The sequence below is a fragment of the Pteropus medius genome, unplaced genomic scaffold, assembly GCF_902729225.1.
Source record: "Pteropus medius unplaced genomic scaffold, Ma_sr-lr_union100, whole genome shotgun sequence".
In the NCBI taxonomy this organism is placed as follows: domain Eukaryota; kingdom Metazoa; phylum Chordata; class Mammalia; order Chiroptera; family Pteropodidae; genus Pteropus; species Pteropus medius.
Genome location: NW_024351073.1, coordinates 16936683 through 16957341, shown reverse-complemented (window position 1 = coordinate 16957341; position 20659 = coordinate 16936683). Strand labels below are relative to the sequence as shown.

General features: G+C 37.7%; 1 protein-coding gene and 1 long non-coding RNA gene across 2 annotated transcripts in view; both read left to right on the top strand.

Moving 5' to 3' along the window:
• The window catches only part of FBXL7 (F-box and leucine rich repeat protein 7), a 333789-nt gene that overhangs the window by 202289 nt on the left and 110841 nt on the right, over window positions 1-20659 (top strand). The gene's annotated exons all lie outside the window — the stretch shown is intronic.
• Window positions 4757-7477, top strand: LOC120586251 (uncharacterized). Its single transcript, XR_005648657.1, has 2 exons — window positions 4757-5140; window positions 7016-7477. It is a non-coding gene; the product is annotated as an uncharacterized LOC120586251 (long non-coding RNA).

The following is a 20659-nucleotide window of genomic DNA, read 5'->3' as shown; positions in this document are numbered from 1 at the left end:
GAAGGAAGGAAGGAAGGAAGGAAGGAAGGAAGGAAGGAAGGGAGATGGAGGAATTGAAAGCATGAATGAGCAGCCATAAAAATTGAATTTAAAAGGGCTGGCTAGCTGTGCTGAGTATGTGTAGGGGTGTACATGTATGACTCTCTCTCCTCTCTCTCTCTATCTCTCTCTCTCCCGTTACAAATAAAAATTAGGTTGTTCCACCCATCTTATAGGAAGATAGTTTCTGCACACCAACAAACACAAATTGTTTTAGGAAACCTCAGTTTGTAATTTAATCAAAAACAATTCTCCAAAGATGCATCTAGGAGAACTATCCTTGGCCCCTTACTTTCCTTTCTCCACCAAGGCAAACATTTTCCATGATATCTGAAAATTGCCAGTAACCATCACTGGCCAATACAAAATCTCAACCAATAAGAACTAACCAGACACATGTTATGAGCCAATTAGAATGCTATGAAATGTGACGAACAATTTACAGATTGTCGGGAGGAGAACTGCTGAAAAATAAACTGAGAAAGTCACATAGAAGAAACCTATTGCATTCGAACCCCTAGGCCAGGAAGAAAACTTGTTGCACCTGTTGAATCGACTGCATCCTGGTTTTCCAGAGTAGTGAAGTGGGAGGCGAGACAGGGAGAGAAAAAGAGGTAGAGAGAAAATAATGAATGAATGAATGAATGAATGAATGAACGAACAAACGAACGAACCAACGAACGAATGAACGAATGAAACAGTCAGCTTCTAGACTCCACTACTAGCTGGTTACATTAAAAACATCTAGCTCATGAAAATTTGGCTCAAATAAATAAATTGTTTTTTTCCATATGTACCAAGAATTTCCACAGTTCCAGGATTATCCCTGAAACCCTTCAAACGAGTTACTGATTTCATGTTTCCAAAATCTCAAAGGATTTTCCCAAGACCTGGCTCAAGTTCTTTTTTTTTGTTTGTTTTTTTCTACTAAGTCTAGATGGTGTTTTCAAATATTTCACTCAAATATATTTCTCTCCAAAGAATGTAAGCACTTCATACATAATATTTAACAATTACTTGCATCAAGAGGAAGCAAAAAAGTAATCCTCTCCAAAAAAAAAAGAAAAATTCCCTCATGTAAAGTGGAATTATTTTATTTAGTTTTGTGATAGCATAACTATGCATTTCGGTCTTACCCTCTCCTTGCAAGCATTTCAGTGTTAGCTGAAAGCACATTTACTCTTTGTCTTCTTCATGGTCATCATCTATTGCTATCCATTTGTAAACATGCGGTCTAATCAGTAATGATTCCAGAGGGCAAAAAAAATGGTAATAGCAAAGGGTTACAAATAATGAAAGACTCATTCTGATAGCATTTCTCATACCTATGGAACTAAATTATTCTCAGTCCACCCTGTCTCCAAGAAAAAGAGACATTGGAGTTGGAGCGTTCAGTCCTAATAGCTTTGTCTTGCTGTGGCTTATGCCAGGGATTTGCCGAGTAAATCACAAAAGTCTTAAAATCACTGAGTGTTGAAACAAATGAACCCTTTTTAAGATATCAGTGTTGGATGCAGATAGTTTAAAGCTCTATGACTCTGGTTTTCCCCGCTGTGCTGTTTTCACAGGGGTAAAGAAAGACTTCAGAGATCAAGTCTCCAGAACAATACAAGGGTTTCCATGAGTGTGAAGTGGGTCATTTTTAATGACTTGCCAAGAGCCACTTGTAAAATGTATAATTGAAGTCGTTAAGAGATTAGTTTCCAGTCTGTTCTTTTCTCATTCTCAAATGTTTTAATGAGCTCATTGTATTCTTGAGCTTTATCTAATACTAGAAATAGCCTTGATGGACAAATAATAAGAAAGAAAAGGTAAACTTTTTTTAATTACCAAACTTAAAAAGAAATAGCCAGCTTAAGTTTTTTTTGTTTTTTTGTTTTTTTATTATTATTATTGTCTATATAGGATTAGGCTCAATAGTTTGAGCAGAAGAGTAAATATGAAGGTTTCTAAGTATTTTGCTGGGAAAGAGGGTGGGAAGTGGGAAGTTTAATCGACAGTCGTGCCTACAGAGAATAGATTAAATGATAATTCTGTGAACCTAGGAAAGAAAATCAGTGTGTGGATGTAGGAACTGGGGATAAAATGAACAATAGCTGCCTTGTCACTTCAAATTCTGCGTCTCCCTCCTGCGTTAGAATCCTTTCCTAGAAGAATGTGTTATTTTTTCCTTAAAGGTAACTTTTGTGGTTAAGAAAAGTTATCCAAGTGATGGTGAAATCATTCCGAGAGGCCATTAGGAGGAAATTGACTAAAGCTGTTCAGCTCTGAGACCTGGGCGCTCACATTCCTTAACATTTTTTGAAGAATGTTTCAAATTCTTGCTATGCTCCTCGGAGGCTCTCTGCCTTCAGACACTAATCCCAAGTAGCGTCACAGAGTCCGGAAGACATCAATTCGCTGTGACAAACAGAAAGCTGAGTTACATTCCTGCCAGAGCCCTGAATAGCTTTATTTTCTCAACAACAACAACAAAAACCCTTTGTGACCAGATATTTGGAGTTGTTGTCATAGGGAAAAAGGTAACATACCAAAAGAATCGAGGATTTTCTTTGCATTCCAGCTCTGTCACCCAGTAGCTGCACGATGGCTCTGAGCCACTGAACTGCTGTTCTCTCATTAGTAAACGGAGAATGACTAGAATTTCCACTCAGGCTCTTTTGAGGATAGAAGTAGGTTACAGATGCGGAAATGCTTTGTGCTCTTAAGGCACTCCACAAATCTCAAAGGGCTGAAAGATGGAGCTAAGTGGGACTAAGGCCTGATTCAGCCAGCATCAAGTCATCTCCGTCGTCCCCTTTATATGCTTAGTCCTTTCTACCCACAATATGATTCCTGTTCTCGCATGAACGGATAAGTTAAATGGTTCCAGTTTCTTCTTGTTTTCTCCAGTTACATTCTCTTTGGCTCTGTTGGCACCTCTTTCATGATCCAATTATGATAACGATGGGAGAAAGAACAAGGAAGAGCCATAGGCTCAAACAGCCAAGTGAAGGTAGAAACACAGTGACTGAGCTAGTCCAGGGGTGCCCTTCATCCAAATATCAGGGACCCCTCTCTTTAATATCAAAATATTTCGAAAATCATCTCATTATTCCAAAAATGAAAAATAGTCAAATACTTAAACTATTTAAATATAAAAAATTAGGGGAAAATAGATTAAAGTATCATAAGAAAATATAGTTTAATATTTATATAATTTCGAGGAGGGAATGGACTTTATAAACATGATACTAAGATCAGAATTTATAAAAGCAACTGTGGACAGATATAATGTTATGAATATTTTGCATAAAAATAACTAAATAAAAATAAAGGTAGATGAAAAAATGGAAAGAAAGTATTTGCAACAGAAGACATTCAGTGGCAATACCTTAACATATAAAGAACTCTTACGAAACTAAAGAAAGAAAATTCTTTAACATGAAAGAAAAACAAAACAAAACTATTCACCGAAGAGCAAATACAAATGATACAGAAACATACTTTGAAAATGTTTGTCTTCCCAATAGTTTTTTTTTAAATATGCATTTTTTGAACCACAATGAAATACTCTCCAACTGACATAGATTTTGTAGAAGGAAACAGGGTACTGTTCAAACAGGATACTAGTGAGAAAGAGAAGCAGAGCATCTCACCATCATGCTGTCTGGTGGGGAGCTGACATGATCTGTCTCTCACACTCTTTGGTCCAGCAGTTCAGCTTAAAGGGAAATATTCGATGGAAATAATCCATAGTATACAGTTGTTTGTCTGTGGAAGTCATTCTCAACGGAGGACAATTCCGGCCCTCAAGGAATGTTTGGCAATGTCTGGAGAAATTTGGGGTTGTCGCAGCTTGGGGCAAGGAGTGCTACTGCATGCATTGGGTGGAGGCCAGCCATGCTACTGAACATCCTGCAAGGCACAGGGCACATCCCCAAAACTAAAAATGATCCAGCCCGAGGTGTTAGAGGGTTGAAGTTGAAAAATCCTGGTATACGTGAATGTTTACCAAAGGCTGGCTAAATACATTTTGGTGTTCTAATATAGTGGGCTATTTTCAACCATTAAGTGTTACTAGAATATATCTAATGATATGGAAATCTTTCTACGACATATTAAATTTGAAAAAGTTAGTCACAGAGTAGCATGATCCCATTTTGGGGTAAAAATGTAGACTTAATAAAATGTATCCATTGCCAGATATTTACAGAGATTGCCCCTATGTAGTCCTGTGTGATTGTAGGTATTTTTTTAATTTATCTTTATAGCCTAATTAACTTGAATGGCTTTTATATTAAGAAAAAATTAATAAAACTAATTCCGATAAATAAATTTTAAAAGAAAATTATATCATAGATTTATATGAGTTATAATTTTAGTATCTATTGATTAATAAAACATGACAAACAGCTATTATAATTTGAATTAAATCTTCAAAATATATGTCTATCATCAGAATAGACACTATACATGTTTGATATACACTAATATATATATTTTCCAACAGGTTATTATCACTTCTTGGGGTCGTTACAATAATCATGGCCCTCACATAAGTCTGAGGTAGACGTCATGAATCCTTGATCAACCCATAGGTGTTTACAAAGGTGAAGCTACATTTTATAAACTAAGTTACTTTTTTAGGCTTTTCCTATTTATGAAATTGAAATAAGGCTGTCAGAAGCTGAAGTTATTATTATAATCCTATGTCAATATAATTCTACATAATTCTAAAAATGTCAGGCCACATTTTTAAACTTGTTAAAAAATGAAAAGTAATGTGTAAATAGAATGGAATCCACAATTAACATGGAATGCAGTCCTATCAAATGATTTCATAATAATTCGTCTGTGTTTTGTTAAAACTGAACCATGGACTTGAAAGGAGTCTGTGATAATGAAATTACTTTTCATCTTCTTAGATGTGATTTTTCCCAGACTTCAATTGACTGCCTTTGAAATAACTGTACCTGACGCTGACAAGCTTCTAAATTCAAAGAAACATTTTTTACTTGTACTTATTAGCAAAATAATTGTGCCATGGCATCATGCTTTGCGAAATATATAAATATATATAAATATTTCTTCTGGACTCAGAAGTATATGTTCTAGAAAGGTAAGTTGTTTATTATGACCCCCAATCATTTATTGAATGTTTATAATATGCTATTTTCTGAGAGTTGCTGATGATGTCAATATCAGTAAATATTAATTCATGTATTCATTCATTTTCCTGTTCTGAAAATATTTATTTAGCCACTAGTACATGCCAGAGCACTGGGAACATGACAGGGAACAAAGCAGACAACATCCTGCCCTCATAGGGATTAAATTCTGTTGAAGGCTCTGGGGTCTGATGGTGAGGAGCTCAGAGCGGGGGAGGAGGCAGATATGAAACATTATTTCAGAGCCATGTGGTAGCTCCTATAAAGGACGTTTGCACAGGGTGTCTTCAGAATAATAACGAGAAGGCAAGCAAATCTGGGTGAAGACAGCCTGGTAGACATGATGTCTAGATGGAAAAGTAGGCATTTCCCCTGGGGGAAATTATGGGAGCAGTGTGTCAAGGGTAGAGGTTGGCGTCAGCAGTGGCATGCTGTGCCCAGGAAAGAATGGGCCTTTCTCTTGGAAAATGAAATATGAGTAAAACAGAGTGCTTAGCATTTTACTAAGTGATGTCAATAAATGAGGCAATGACTGCCATAAATATATGTCACTTCAGAGCCAGAAGAGATCTGTGAGATTACTGGCCCTAATCACTTGCGTTTTAAAGATGAAGAAACCAAGGTCCAGAAAGTCACAAAGCAGATTTAGGGCAGAGATGGCAGGCACCTCTGGTCCCCCGCTGGGGCAGGGGAGTCAGCTGCTCTATTTAATTGCCTGGGCAGTTCTACACCAAGTTACATATACTTACAAGGCACACACGTACCGCAGCTAATCATTCTGCGATGATTCATTATCATAGAAGAGCAGTTAATTGTGGCATTTCCTTACAAGGGGTATTAAAGATATATTTTACCTTACAATACATAATATGTGTCACTCGTATTTATTTCTAGGCACACATTTATTGTATGTAACACAGATTCCATTTGAACGGTCTGCTTTTAGGAGCAGCGAAAAATAAGCTGATGAGAGACACCCTTCAGGAGATACCATTTTTTTAACTTTTTCTGCTGAGCTTTTTCATAGGCTGATCATAGCCAAATAGCCTGGGATTTCCACAGAACTTAGACTTTTGGGGTTTTTTTGTTTGGGTTTTGTATAATATGTGATGAGATGAAAAAAACTGAAGGACAAAGCACTCTGGACCCAGGGTCTTACTATTTTGTAGAGCAAAGATGTCAGCCCCATACCCCAGAACAAGCCAGGAAATGGAATCTTAGGCGTTACTCAGGAGTTCACTGCAAGAGTTCCTGTCTCTTTTGGAATAAAATGATGGAGAGAATGGAGTGGCAAGTTGGTAGCAGTGAGGATAAACTTAACTTTTAAATGATGGATTATATAGATCAATGAGTTCATCGAATGAAAATATTAACTCCCACCTAACAAAATGTCAAATGAGAAAGACTTTAGAAACTCAAAATAGGCTAGAAATCGCTAGGGAATGAAGCAAAAAAAAATAAATAAATAATCAGTCATTTGTGCTTCAAAATGACCATGGATATTAGATAGGTACGAGAATATTGCATGAACAGGAAAGTGAAAGAGATAGGGAACGTGGAAATCATTCATCTTTTCTTCTGGACGGCCACTGCCCTATCGGCTGCTTTGTCCATTGTCTTGGTCAGGTACGATGTGTGTGCGCGCGGACAGAAGGCGCATTTAGGAGGTAGGATTATGTTGACGTTGGAAGCAATCTGTTTCTTCCATTTCCTTTACGTTGCTTTCTGAGTAATCTACGGCATTAATTTTTTGAGTGGGTAATTTCCTTTTCCCTCCCTTTAAAAATAATTGTTTATGGTTTGTCTTGGTGCCAAAAATATCGCAGTCTGGTTTCAGGAAGAGAACGCCGTGAACAGGGACTCCGCACTCCCTGAGATGTTTTGCGCTTGTGGCAGGACCTGGGGTTTCATGCCCACGCATCTCTGCTCTCCTGGGACTTCAGAGAGATCCGCCGGAGCCCTGAGCCTGGACTCCCTGGTTCTTCACAACCTTGAGCTTGGTGAACTTTGGAAACAAACTATATTGTCTCCTATTTGATTTTTATTTTTCTCTCCCCTCACCAAACCCAAGAAATGAGAAGAACGAGAACTGAGGTTGTCTGTCGTTAGACACTAATGAAGAAACTCAGGACACTGTGAGCACGCTGCTGCGTGCTACTGTGACGGAGCGACAGTCTACGGAGGGGACAGCTTTCCGACAAGCAGCCTTGCTTTGCCCTGTCACGTCAATGATAAAGTCTGTCTTAAAAGTCTGTTATTTTCCTTGGAAAGAGTGCCTTCAATGACTGCGAAGCAATTTAACACTGCTTTCCTCAAAGCATAAAATGCCCAGCACATCACAGGACCAAAATTCAGATGGGGCTCAGATTTCCTGCTCAAGGGGCTTGGATGTGCCTCTGGGAATCACAGCCGTTCCAGTGTGCGGAAGGCGACAGCATTATGGAGCTGTTTTCCTAAACCCGAAACCACGATGGATGCTTAGCATACGTTTCCCTACAACTCGGTGGTGAATGCATGGTGCTCCGCTAGGGATAAAGAAAAACTGAGACAGAAAGCCAGCAGGCGCATATGTAAAGACTAGGTGAAAAATTTGGAGAAGGTTCATTGCAGTAAAAAAAAAAAAAAAAAAAAAAAAAAAAAAAAAAGAAAGAAAGAAAAGTAGGCAATTTCCTGGAGAAGTTGTATTTTCATTCCTCACCGCTTGCCTTTGTGAATTAATTTACTATTATTTTCAACATTATTATGTTATTTATGTGTAATGATCAGGTTCCAGTATTATGTCACGCAAAAGTTAAATGTTAACAAATGTAGATGCCACTAGGAAAAGCATACACAGATTATCTTTAAATAAACTATATGCTTATTTATAAAGTGATTTTTTAATCTAAGAAAGGAATAATAAGTGTACATGTGGCAAGAAATGTTGCCACGTTCATATGCTTTTACAATTTTTTGTCATGTTTGCCTCAAGAACAATCGCCCCTTTTTATCTCTGTAACTTCGTAATAATAACATTCAAAAGATACAGTACGTCCCATTGGTTTGGTTAACGAGTCACTGTTGAGCCGGTATCAGAGTCAGAAATCTGTTATTGTTTTTCTTTTCCCATTGATGTAGAAGGAGAAGAATACCTTTAAACTATGTTCTTTTTTCATGTGTTTTGAGACCTACTCTAAAAATAGGGTGAACTTGAAAAGCAGGTACCTATCATTTGCTTAAAGGAACTGATTTGTTAATTCTTAATCCCTGGAATAGAAATATGGTGTAGAGCCCCAGTGGAAAACAAAGAAGGACACCTGCACTCCGAATTTTGAGTGGTGGTGAGCTGGTCTCTTCTGACATTGTGCGATTGCCAGTGACTGTACAGGCACCGTGGTGTGCTCACAGCATGTTGCGTTTCTCCATTAGCCCTGAACCGAATGAGGCTCTGCTCAGCCCTGCATCCTTGTGCCCTGTGGCTACAACAGTGCTGGAGATATCAGCACAGGACGCTGGGATGGACTAAACATAGAGATGTAAACATATATCAAAGCCCAGAAATGTGGACATTTTGATTCATTCGACTCTCGTTTCAAGGCAGGCAAGTCTCAATTTATCAAAACAGTAAACAGTGAAAGAGTCAGTAAGATGCATCGTTTAGGGAAATGCCCCCAGGAATTGATCCAAAATATTGGCATAATTTTTAAATCTGTTTGCCAAGATCATAAATCATTCTAGTTCCATGAGCAGGCAGGCAGCAGGGCGTAGAAGCGAGGAGACTGTGTGGGGAGCCCAGGCTCGCTCTCAGCTGCCTTGCCACATGGCCTGTGGCACGCGACGCACTCTGCCGCCAGCTGCCACCTCACAGGGGAACATAAGAAGACTGCTATTCCAAGGACCACTAAGCGCTCTTTTATTAAAATTCTCTAATAAATGACACTGTATCTATGTAGCTGATTATCACTATTTGATCGTATATCTTGAATGCATCCACCTGGAACCTTCAAAATTGAACCACCATGATCTGATGAATGTGTATATATGTCGTGGGCAGGAGAATGCTCCGAAGGAGAAATTCAGCATTATTGAGAATAGGATGCACACAGCCCTCATTAATCTATACTGTACTCATCTGGAGCGTGATCATCTATACATTTTATTCTGAAGTGTGCTTTTATTCTTGATGTAAGAGAATATTAAGCAAATCAACAATGCAAATCAACCATTTAATCCTCCAGGCACCACAGAGTAATGTAATTTTTAAATTCAAAATGGCATATTCCAAAGATTTTAAAACAAATGGTTCTGTTGTTATCTCTATCAAAATAGTAAAAATCTCTAGTTTTAAATATACTCCATACCCAGATTGGAGGCTAAGGAGGCATGACAAATAAATGCAATGAGATCCGGGGTTGGATCCTGGACCAGAAAAGAATATTAGTAGGGCAGCTGATGGAATTTGAGTAAGACTTGTGGATTAGTTAAAAACACTGTATCAGTGTTATTTGCCTTGTTTTGATAATCATACTATGCTCACATAATGTGTTAACATTTGGAGAAGCAGGGTGAAGTGTGTATGAGACCTCGTTATGCTATTTTTCCAACTTTGAAAATATGAAATTATCTCAAAAAGTTAAAAATATTCCACGAATCAGATTTTTCACTGTCATATTTATTTTCAAATAGGTGAGTTTAAGTACTATCTCCTATACTATTGGTCTTTGATTATAATTAAATAATCCATATGGAATCACAGAGTATTAAACCTGGATGGATTTATTTAGTTTATTAGTGGAGGAAAGATGAAAAATGCAATATTTAATAATTGGTGTATTAGGTGCCAGGTTGTACCCAACTCTGTTCGTTGTCTCCCAGTATTTCCTTGCCTGTTCTTTCTTGCCACCCGAACCCTGAGTTTTTTCAGGGCCACATGTGCCCAGTCTGAGTGACGGTTCATCCTGGTCGCTGATTCCCCAGTCTCCCTTCCATCTGGGTTGGCCCATGTGAGACAATTCTGGCTAATAAGATCAAAGGAGAGGATGCAGGCAATGCTTCTCTAAGAAAATTTTCCTTTCCCGATGAAAGGAACAAACACATTTGATTCCTCCCTTCTCCCCTGTTTTTACCTATCTTGAACACAGCTATGATGTATAGAATTCTGGCAGCCAACTTATGACTAAGAGCCCAAGAAAACTACAGAGATGCTAGCACAAAGGTGACAAACCAACCTGCAGCCACCTATGTTCAGCCACTTTGATATGGGAGGAAAATAAACACTTATTAGTTTAAGTCAGTGTTGTGTTTTTTTGTTGCACAAAGCTGAAAACATTTCTAATTTAGCCACAATATTTACATGAACTATTTTGTTTCATCCTTAACCATCCTTTTGATAGAGGCATTATTATCATCCGACCCATTATACAGATTGGGAAGCTGAGGCTCATGGAGATGGATGAACAGTCATACAGGTATAAGTGAATCTGTCATTGGAATCTAAGCATGCCCGGCTGCAAGCCTTCTTCCTTTTCCACTATACCACACTACCTCACGTGTGCCTGTGCGCGCCACGTGGCAGTGAAAATGCTAGATGAGGAAACTTGCTCAGAGTTAGCCAAGTAGTGGGGGTTGTATCAAGACAAGACTCCAGATTTTCTCAAAGCCTGGCTTTCTTATTGCTATATAGCTCAGCAAGTAAGACGTACAAAGGAATTTCAGCAGCTCTGATTTGGTTTTATCATCCCATCTTCTGTGGATCAGTTAGAACTAGCTTTCTTCCCTGTAATTTATAGTTAAGCCTTCTCTGCAACAACAGCTGTGTGAGCAGCCCAAGGTCACATTGTCAGACATCAGTGGACCTGAGAGGGGATGTCGGCTTCTTGGCACCTCACTAGTCTGCTCTAATGCGTGACATTTGCTGTCACCTTTTAATCACCATGAGCTTTTCCCTAAACAATACGTCGTATTGACACTTTCACCCTTCACTGCCTTGAAAAATGTAGCCTTGCCTGCCCTGAAATGGAAATCAGATGATTCAAAACAATGGAGGAATACTGTTCTGAATATTTTATTGGGCTTTAGTTCATTTTCTTTTTAATTAGAAAAATAATGTCCAGCGTACCTTTGTGTGTGTGATGTCAGTATCTTGGGTACGTACTTACTGCGTTGGTGCTACACTGAAGATTCGTTTCGAAAGTCTGAGAGGTGGCCATCAGTACCCTGGGGATCATATTCAAGTCTGGGAAGTGGGAAGATATCAGGATTTTATAAATTGGAGAGTTTCTGACTGGGAATTAGGAGATCTGGATTCCAAGCCTGCTCTGCTTCTAAAAAGCTGATTGCTATCACAATGGAAGTCAATACTGAGGAAGGGTCTGGGGTATTATTACTCAAAAATATTTGCTGCCTGTCCCAACTGGACTTCCCTGGTTCCATAACCACTGTTACCTGGACTAATAGAAGAAAGTCAGAGGATGAACTAATTTTTGAAAAGAAACTGCATAAATGAACTCAAAGTATCGTCAGTTGATAAATTATGCATGAAAATAAGGACTAATGTTGACACACGTGCTCTCTACTGTTATTTTTCTAGCAATCTTCACTTCCTCTTCAGTTCCACTGGATGATACAAGGTAGTTAAACCCAAGGAAGATGCTATGCACACAGGTTTACAGGTAGTAACATCGTTCATAATTTTGGATGCTGATCTGAGGAATACTTAGTGTGTCAGCAGAAAGGGGGTCTGGTGGCTTGTAGGCTTCTGAATCATTGTCCAACTTCAGTAAAAATCCTGCTCCGTTGGTGAGGGAACAAACAAACCCCTATCTTTCTAGGGCAGGGAAGACACATAGTTACACTAAAAGGCTTTATGTACTCTCATCACTGAAAGGCATGATTGAAAAAAGCATGACTTTGGAGTCAGGTATTTTTAAATTAGACCCCCTGGCTCAGCCACAGAGCCTGTGTCAGCTGGGCCAGTTACTTATGCCTCTAAGCCAATTAAAAAGGAGAATGATAATACCCTCCTTATAGTGTGATTGCATGAATTTTAAAAATATTGTTATCGATTATAGTACAGCGCTTGGTCAGACTCATTAAACGATTAGAGTTAGTGGGGAAAAGAACTGGTTCTACTCACAATTCTACTCACAATTCGCACCAACCCCAAATACCTTTCATTGTTCTTATTTCCATATTGGTTCCTTCTCTCTCAAGCTTGGCATATGGCCTTCTAGTGCCACTTCAATTCTCTGAAGACCTTAGTGTAACCCTTCTTTTCAAGGACTAAAATGCTTGACATTTAAATAGAAAGGAAAGATGAGATTAATAAAAAATGTTCCTTTGTTTGCATTGCACTCCATTCCACCCAAGCTGATTGCCTTGGGCTTCATTTTAAATATTTCATTTGACACACGTTTTTCCAAAACTTGGAGAATTTTTAAATAATGAAAGAAATTATCAGTGGTCTGCATACAATCCATACTGATTGCCATTGTTTATTATACAGTACAGTGAGGGCGTGAAGTGAAATGTGTGCTTTAATGCATCTGTATAATCTGTTCTAGTGGATGGTGAAGGAAGTGCGTGTTTATTGGATGTCCGAGTCAGTTTAAGGAAATGGACAGAAGTAATGATCTGGAAATCCTCCCGCTCATAAATATTCCCATGTTGCTTGACTCCCTTTCCTTCTCTCTGCACATGGATTTTTCTTGTGTCAATTTTGTTGTTGTTGTTGTTGTTGTTGTTGTTGTTGTAGCAAATTGCCATAAACTTAATGGCTTAAAAAATGCAAGTTACTCTCTTCTGGATCTGGAGGTCAGAAGTCTAAATCAAGGTGACGATGGCAGTGCTGTGTTCCTCCTGGGGCTCTGACAGAAGAATCTGTGTCTTTGATTTTTTTTCAGTTTCTAGAGACTACCTGATTTGTTAACTTCCTTACTCTGTCATCATATCTCCTACTGCTAACTCCAACCCTCTTGCCTCCCTCTTAAGGACCCTTGTGATTACATGAGGCCTACCGGGATAATCCAGGATGGTGCCCTCATCTCAATATCCTTAATTTAATCTGCATATCCCATTTACCATGTTCCAGGAATTAGGGCATGGACATCTTGGGGAGAGGAGCACCATTATTAGCCTAACCCATATATTGCCCGAGATATGGTTTTTATTTCAGAGTTTACTGTTCTTTGAGTGCCTATTTCCAAGTTCACCTGGCTGTGACCCTGGTCTTCAGAACCTGTTCTCATCTTTGGAAATTCGGCCTCTGAGCTGGGCGTGCCCACACTATAATGAGAAGCCCAGATTTCTGACCTGCCCTGATAACCTTAGCCAGCCCAGTGTTGTTCTATGGGGATGACGCTTTAATGAAGCAGGTTAACCTGGTTGGAGGGATCATTTTGACAGCTTAAAAATAAAAAATAATAAAAATTTGACGTAAGCCCTGACTAACTGCTCTGAACAACGGCTTCTCCTTACCATCTCAGGTCCTGAAGATTGAATTTGAAGGTGGAGGTGGAGGCAGGTGCCTCTGCGGTTGTTGTCCGTGGTCCTGAACCACCTGCTAGCTGGGGTTGTTTCTCTTGACCCTTGGAGCATGAGAGGACTCTGTCTAGTTTCTCTGTCTCTCCCCAAAATTCTGAGGAAAGAAGCAGTTAGGGCTGTGAACGGAGCTTAAGCAGAGAGTAGAAAATGGACAGAGGCTGTTGGACAGGCATAGCCTTTAAAAGGTTATCAGATAGAAAATAGAAAAATATTTTTGACACAACTTTCAAATAATTGTAACTAAAAAAGAATACCACAATTGACCATTGCATAAATATCAAATAACTAAAGGGAAGTAGGACATTTGTGAATTGAAAAATGTAAAGGATACACCCGCCAAACAGACAATGAAAATGTAGTGATTAGTTGAATTGCACAAAAATGTTCAAAATTAGTGTTTTTTTATTCATAATTTAAAGGAAAATATTATCTTGTGTAATTTATCACCGGTATTTTTTTTTTATATCATGCATTTTTGACAGCTCTATCATGTTTCTGGAAGTTATCGCCCACCTTCCCACTTTCCTCCTCTCTCCCCTGCCCCTCCTCCGGGCCGACACACACACATAGAAACCACCACCACACACTATGGTGAGAATGAGCCATTCCATGAATTTCTCCCACTCTCCACGTCCAACCCATCAAACGCAAACTATGCTTTTTGATCCTCGACCTTATCTGCGATACTCATTATGCGGTACTTCCTGATCTTGTGAACCTCCATTCCTAAGGGATGGGTTGGAATAGGCATCAGGAATAGATTTGGGGTGCTGGATGTCTGTGACTCACATTATTTCTTAGGAAAAACTACAGATTTCACAGAAAGCAGTGACTACACATTTGTTTCACTAATTCAGAACTCCTGTGAGACACGGGAATGGAATATGGGCCAGACCTGTTTGCTGCACACACTTTTTGATAATTTAGAACAATACTAGCAGTCTTTTTACATGTTAAGAAGACCTGTCAAAGCAACCCTATTCCATCGTATTATGAAAACATTCTGCTCATTCTTCCACACTCTATTAATTTGTAGCTAATTACTTGGACACCAGAGATTTGGGACATGCAGGTGCAACAATTGTTTATTATGTAATTTTCGACCTGAAACTACTTGTTTTTTAACTAGAAAAGCTTAAAACAGATTTCAGTTTTCATTATTTCTCAGGATTAAAAATAGATACCTATGACATGTCGTGAGTTTCCTTAGTGCAAACTGTGAACTAGAGTTTTGTTCTTATAATTGATGATGATGATGATGATGATGATGATGATGATGATGATAAATGAGCTGATAAATAAATCTGAATCCAGAGCCCTTTGTTGAGTGACACATTACAGAAAGGAGTCGGGGTACATGCCTGCCAACACTTGGGTAATAAATTGTCAGTGTATGACTCTTGGTTGCAGAATTAGCATCATGTAGAAAAATGTGGTAGGTTTTTATCCTAATTGCTCTTACCCCCAAAATTCCATTTTTGCTTAGGGCATACCTCCATTTTATAGCTAGTTAATAAAGAAGACTATAGTTGAAAGTCCTTGTTGCCATGGAAACAACCAATTAGAAGTGTAATCTGAAGAGATGGAAGACAGCTGCCAAAACTCTCAGGGAAAAAAAATAAAAGATCTGGGTTGGCAACCTACAAGAAACATTGCCTGCTAAAAGCTGTTGCCAGCTTTCCCTAGCACTGGCCTGCAAGTTTATATCTGAGCACACATCTTGCACCCATTTGCTAAATGCTGCATCTGTAATACATTCTAAAAGGATAATTGCGTCTGGGGCTCAACATATGTGATGGTGAGGCAGGAAAAAATTCTCACATTTTTTAGGATAATTTCTCTCAGACGTTTCTTATAACTCCATGGCACCCACATCGACACAAGAGAAAGCAAAGAACTTTAAGTGGGCTAACTCCTACTGAGTTCAGAAGTGTATTCATAAGTTGTATTTTAAATGTTCCGATGTTCATTGTTGATACATAACAATGGAGAATGCTCATGTTTATGAGGATAAGAATTTATAGAACTTAAATATATGAACCACCAATTTGGAGTTTTGGTGTGTAATCCTTATATACCTGTAGCACTCTAATTACATATGTATCTTTATCTCTACTTCTTACTTACTCTGTATATTTATTGTACTTTGTTTTCAGGAAGCTCAATATAAAAATGTAATGCGTTTCCAAAATAGAAAATTAAACTGAAGACAATTCACATTAAAATATATTTCACACACATTATTCCACTCATTCTCTTAACAACCTAGTGAGGGAGGATGATGTTTTTGTTTCCCTTTCGCATATGAAGAAACTGAGATGCGAAATATTCAGAGCCTTACTTGATGTCACATTTTGTAGTTAGTAGTAAAACTAGGAGCACGCCACCATCTTGTACCTCTAGTGTTATTTTTACTCTACAATATGGCTCCCCGCTAGCTTAAAATTAAATGCACCTGGATGTCAACCTTTACTATATCAAATAATGTAGCTATTGAATTTTCACTTCAAAAGTGTTTATAGTTGAGACTCATCAATTAGCAATATATATATATAACATATTCCCCATAGTCCACCTGTGTCTTTCTCGTATGTGTAGTCAAGCGAGTAGAAGGTAAAAGAATGAAATTGACAACGATGTGTATCACATCCAATTAGCATAAAATAATAAACAATGACTCTGTTCAAATCTTGTTATGAGATTGTCAGACTTACAAAATTACAAATACATGTGGCACAGTTTTCAATAGTGAAAGAAGCTGAATCAAAATTTAAAAGCTTGACTCAATTCATGAGTCTTAGGAGGCACATAAGAATTTCCCTTTTAAGGAAATGGGCTATATATAGTGTACAAACTCCTATTCTGGTTTTAAAATCCAAGGTTGAATAACTTTTTCTTATATGGCATGGTATTTATTTGTGCAAGGAGCACTGTTATTACATTTAGTCTAGGACCACTAATTATCTTCCCTGTAGCCATGTTGGGGGAATGTGGGAAATAGGACACACAATCCCACTCCCCCAACACACACACAACTAACCAAACAAAATAAACCTACATGAGCAATATTTTAAGGAAAGATGTAGTATTTCGATTGCAACTTTATTCAAAGTTGGTCAAAATTTGCAAGTGCAACCACAAATAAATATATTTCCCATATTTTATACCTAACTAATATGATGTAATTATGGTATAAACTTATGAATATCTAAGATGCTTAGCAAATTTAGTTATCTCAACGATAAGGGATCATTATATAACTTTCATACATTGTAATATATTTTAGATTATTCAAAGGATATTTCTGATTAAGGTCCTGCTGCATTTTTAACCTTCTCCCTTTCAATACCCGCTACTCTCTTCAACACAGTTCCTGGCTGGATGATGACTCCATCTCCTACATTACCGAGAGAATAGATTCTATCCTTTCTATGTCAACTTCCCCACTCAACACCTCCCTGTATGTTAGTCTTCCTTCTCTTGTTTGTTTAAAGTAGTTCTCGACCCTGGGTGCACATTAAAATCACCTGGAGAGTTCTTAAAAATTACTGTTGCCTGGTCCCTCTCTGGACTGATAAGTTAAGAACGTGGGCTGAGAACCACTGATTTGATCTCTTCTCCTAAGAATTAATGTCCCTCTTCTTTGTCAAAATCAGGTCTTCACCTGTGGTCAACATCATATCTCCTGCCTTCTCAAAGGCAGAGCTTCCTGAATCACTGGTCTCATCTTCATCATTCTTCTTTTTCAGTGGTTCGTTTTTCTTATCCTGCCAAGCAGCTCAGTTCTTCACATCCCCAAAATTTAGCCCAAAAGTCTGTATAGGTAAGGTGAATTCCTGAACCTCCATTCTCCCCCTGGCACGGAATGCGTGGATAGCTGCAGGCACTCTGCTCAGCTTTCTAATACAGTTGAAATGGCTTAAGAAGGTTAAACTTGCAAAAGCCAAAGAAGCCAGAAAAAATTTTGGCCGGAAGTAAAAATCACTCATGCCTCAAGGTACAAATGAAGGGATGATCTCACCAGGAGTAATGTCTTACAACTGCAGAGCCCCTCTTCTCAAGGTCAAAAGCATGTGTTTCCTACTAAGTTTATGTGATCTGGAATTCACTGAGATTACTTTAAATTGGCTTTTCGTTTTTCTCTTAGCTTGTGGGTAAAATACTTACTTATTGATCATTATCAATGCATTTGATGACTTATACTATTATGGGTCTTATTACTGCCTCTAGAGCAGAGTGCAAAACCTGTCATTAAAAAAATGGGAAAAAGTGGTTTAGGAGCAATTATTCTCTCGTCTGTCACAGGGAGCACCTTTTTGGGTAATGTGTGGTTTTCCAATTGTTCCTTTCCATGCCACTCTGAGTTCTAAGGAAAACCATCCATGGCCCATTAAAAAGGTGTTTCATCAGAAACAAACATGGATACAGAGAACAAAGTGATGGTTGCCAGTGATATGAGAGGGAGGAGAAAAGAGGAAAGGAAGTAAGTACAAGCTTCCAGTTATAAAATAAGTCATGAGGATGTAATATACAACATAAGCAATATAGTCAATAATGTCATAATAACTAGGTAATAACAGATGATTTCTAGACTTATAGTGATCATTTTGTAAGGTACATAAATGTTGAATCACTATGTTGTACATCTGAAATTAATATAATGTTGTGTGTCAGCTACGATTAAAAATAAATTTTTAAAACACTGTTTCAAATCACTTAGATGACGTTTTACATAGATTTTAACTAATTTTGAGTATTTAAGTCATAATTTATACAAAGTAAGTTTGAGTATGTGTCTTTGAGCATTTTAAAGTCTTGTAGATACATTCAACAAACTAATCGCAATATAGTGAGGTTAAACAGTAGACATCTCTATGGTCTTTTTAAAAATTGCTTTAGCTATTGATTTATAACTTTTGTCCAAGAAATCTTCATGGAAAATCTATTCTGTAGCAGAATTCAAAAAGCAATTCATTTTAAAGACAGAACCACTTATTCTTGGAATGCTTGTTTCTTTAGTAATGATTTCTGAAATTTCCATTTATTGTTCTTTTCTCCTCAAACCTAATCATGCCCACTTCATTCCAGATATGCTACTTGTGTTTGTCAAATATATATTTGAGCACTAATTGCCACATCTTGTGGGTATTGAATAAAATAAGTGATTCTCTTTGCGCAGTCAGCCTTTGGAACAGGAGAGGGCAAAGGAAGCCTGGATCTGCAAAGAAGGTCGTGGGGGGTGGTGAGTAACTGGGTTACAATTTCCAACACTGTATCTGTACTTCTGTGTCGAAAGCAAAGCAAATTCTGGTTCGTTTCACTAATAAATAGCAAATTAATGGTAAATATTCAGTATAAGCACTTATTTAAAGTAAGAGGCCAAAGGTTAGCTATGGTAACTTGTTTACATTTATTGAACTGAAAGACGCCATATTTGTGTTAATGGAAGGAGTCTCAAGGAAAATCCAGGAAAATATATAAAAATTTTTATGCCTTTTATTTTTATATTTTATATATTTTTTACATTGCAAGTCATTCTCACTCTACTAATTCAGAATATGCCATAATTTGGGTTGGAATTGACCAAAGGTTACCTGCTGTATTTTCTAGGGAAAGGAAAAACAACTCGTTAAGCATATTAATTCCATAAGCCATTTTCAAAGTTCCCAAGAGATCAGAATGGATTTGAGGTTTGACACAACCATATTGTTTATTCAATGAGCACCTCTAAGATAGGTGGTCCAGTGAGTTCTATGTGCTTAGGAAAGCAGATAGAGTAAAAATTCTGAGAATTGTGATTGAAATTACTCTGCAAAAGATAAAAATGATTTTTCTATTCACACTTTTCACAAAACTTTGCCCTTCAGTTAATCTATATTAACAGTTTGAATATGCTGAAGAATTTAGTATGGCAATAAATTGACTGGAATTCAGTACACAAATCAATGAGCCAGAGCAGTCATTTAATCGGATTATTATTTTTATTTTATTTTATTTTTTTTACCACCACCAGAAGCTATTTGCCTAAGCCATGCTGCAACAAAAAGCCAGGAAAATTCTATTCTTTCACTCTGGTGCAATAGCTCCTTTTGGCTGTAAAAAAGGAGGAGCTCTCTGATTCTACTTATTCTGAAGTTGTTGCAGGTCTGAAGCTGTTCATGGTCTCATTATCACCTCCTTAAACTTCATGGCCAGGCTCTGTTTCTAAGATATACTGCATGCTCATCTGTAACAGTGATTCCCAGGGGCCTCTTTTATCATATCTCTCCATGGTCCAATCTGGGTCAGAAGATAAAGGACTCTAGGAAGGATCTGTCCAATGGAAATTGGACCTGATAATAAACCTACTATATTTGAATATATTAAGAGAAGTGCTAGAACCTTATTGGAAATTGAGTTTATGATAAATAGAAAAATAATCGGAAAATTGAAGCAATTGATAACTATAGAAAAATTTTTTGAAGTTGTTCAAAAAATAAAATGCAGTCACATTACACCACAATCTTGTTTACAAATTGTATTGCCATACCACTGAATAATGGTTTAACTAAAAAGTATGATATAATAACATTGGGGAGATGGGGAAAGAAATGTGTGTGTGTGAGGGTTGGTGTACAAAAAAGAGTAAAATGGCATATTCAGCAATAAGAAGCTAATATAGATGTCTAAAATCAAGAAAAAGAAATGTATTTTGTGAATATGTTCTTTAAGGTAAATCACAGGAGATTTAGTTATAGGAGTTTCAAGTAGATGCCTCTGAGGAGAAAGCACTTGACCTTTTAAAATCTGTAAGTACCTTATTTTGATTTAAAAACAAAGCAAATGTTTTAATGTAATTGAGAAACCAGGAAGTGGAGACCACACCTGTAGATATCTCTTGACAAGCAAGTATGGCTGGAAAGGAGGACATAAAAATAGGCCGATGCTGAAGACCGCTGAGGAGTTGAGGG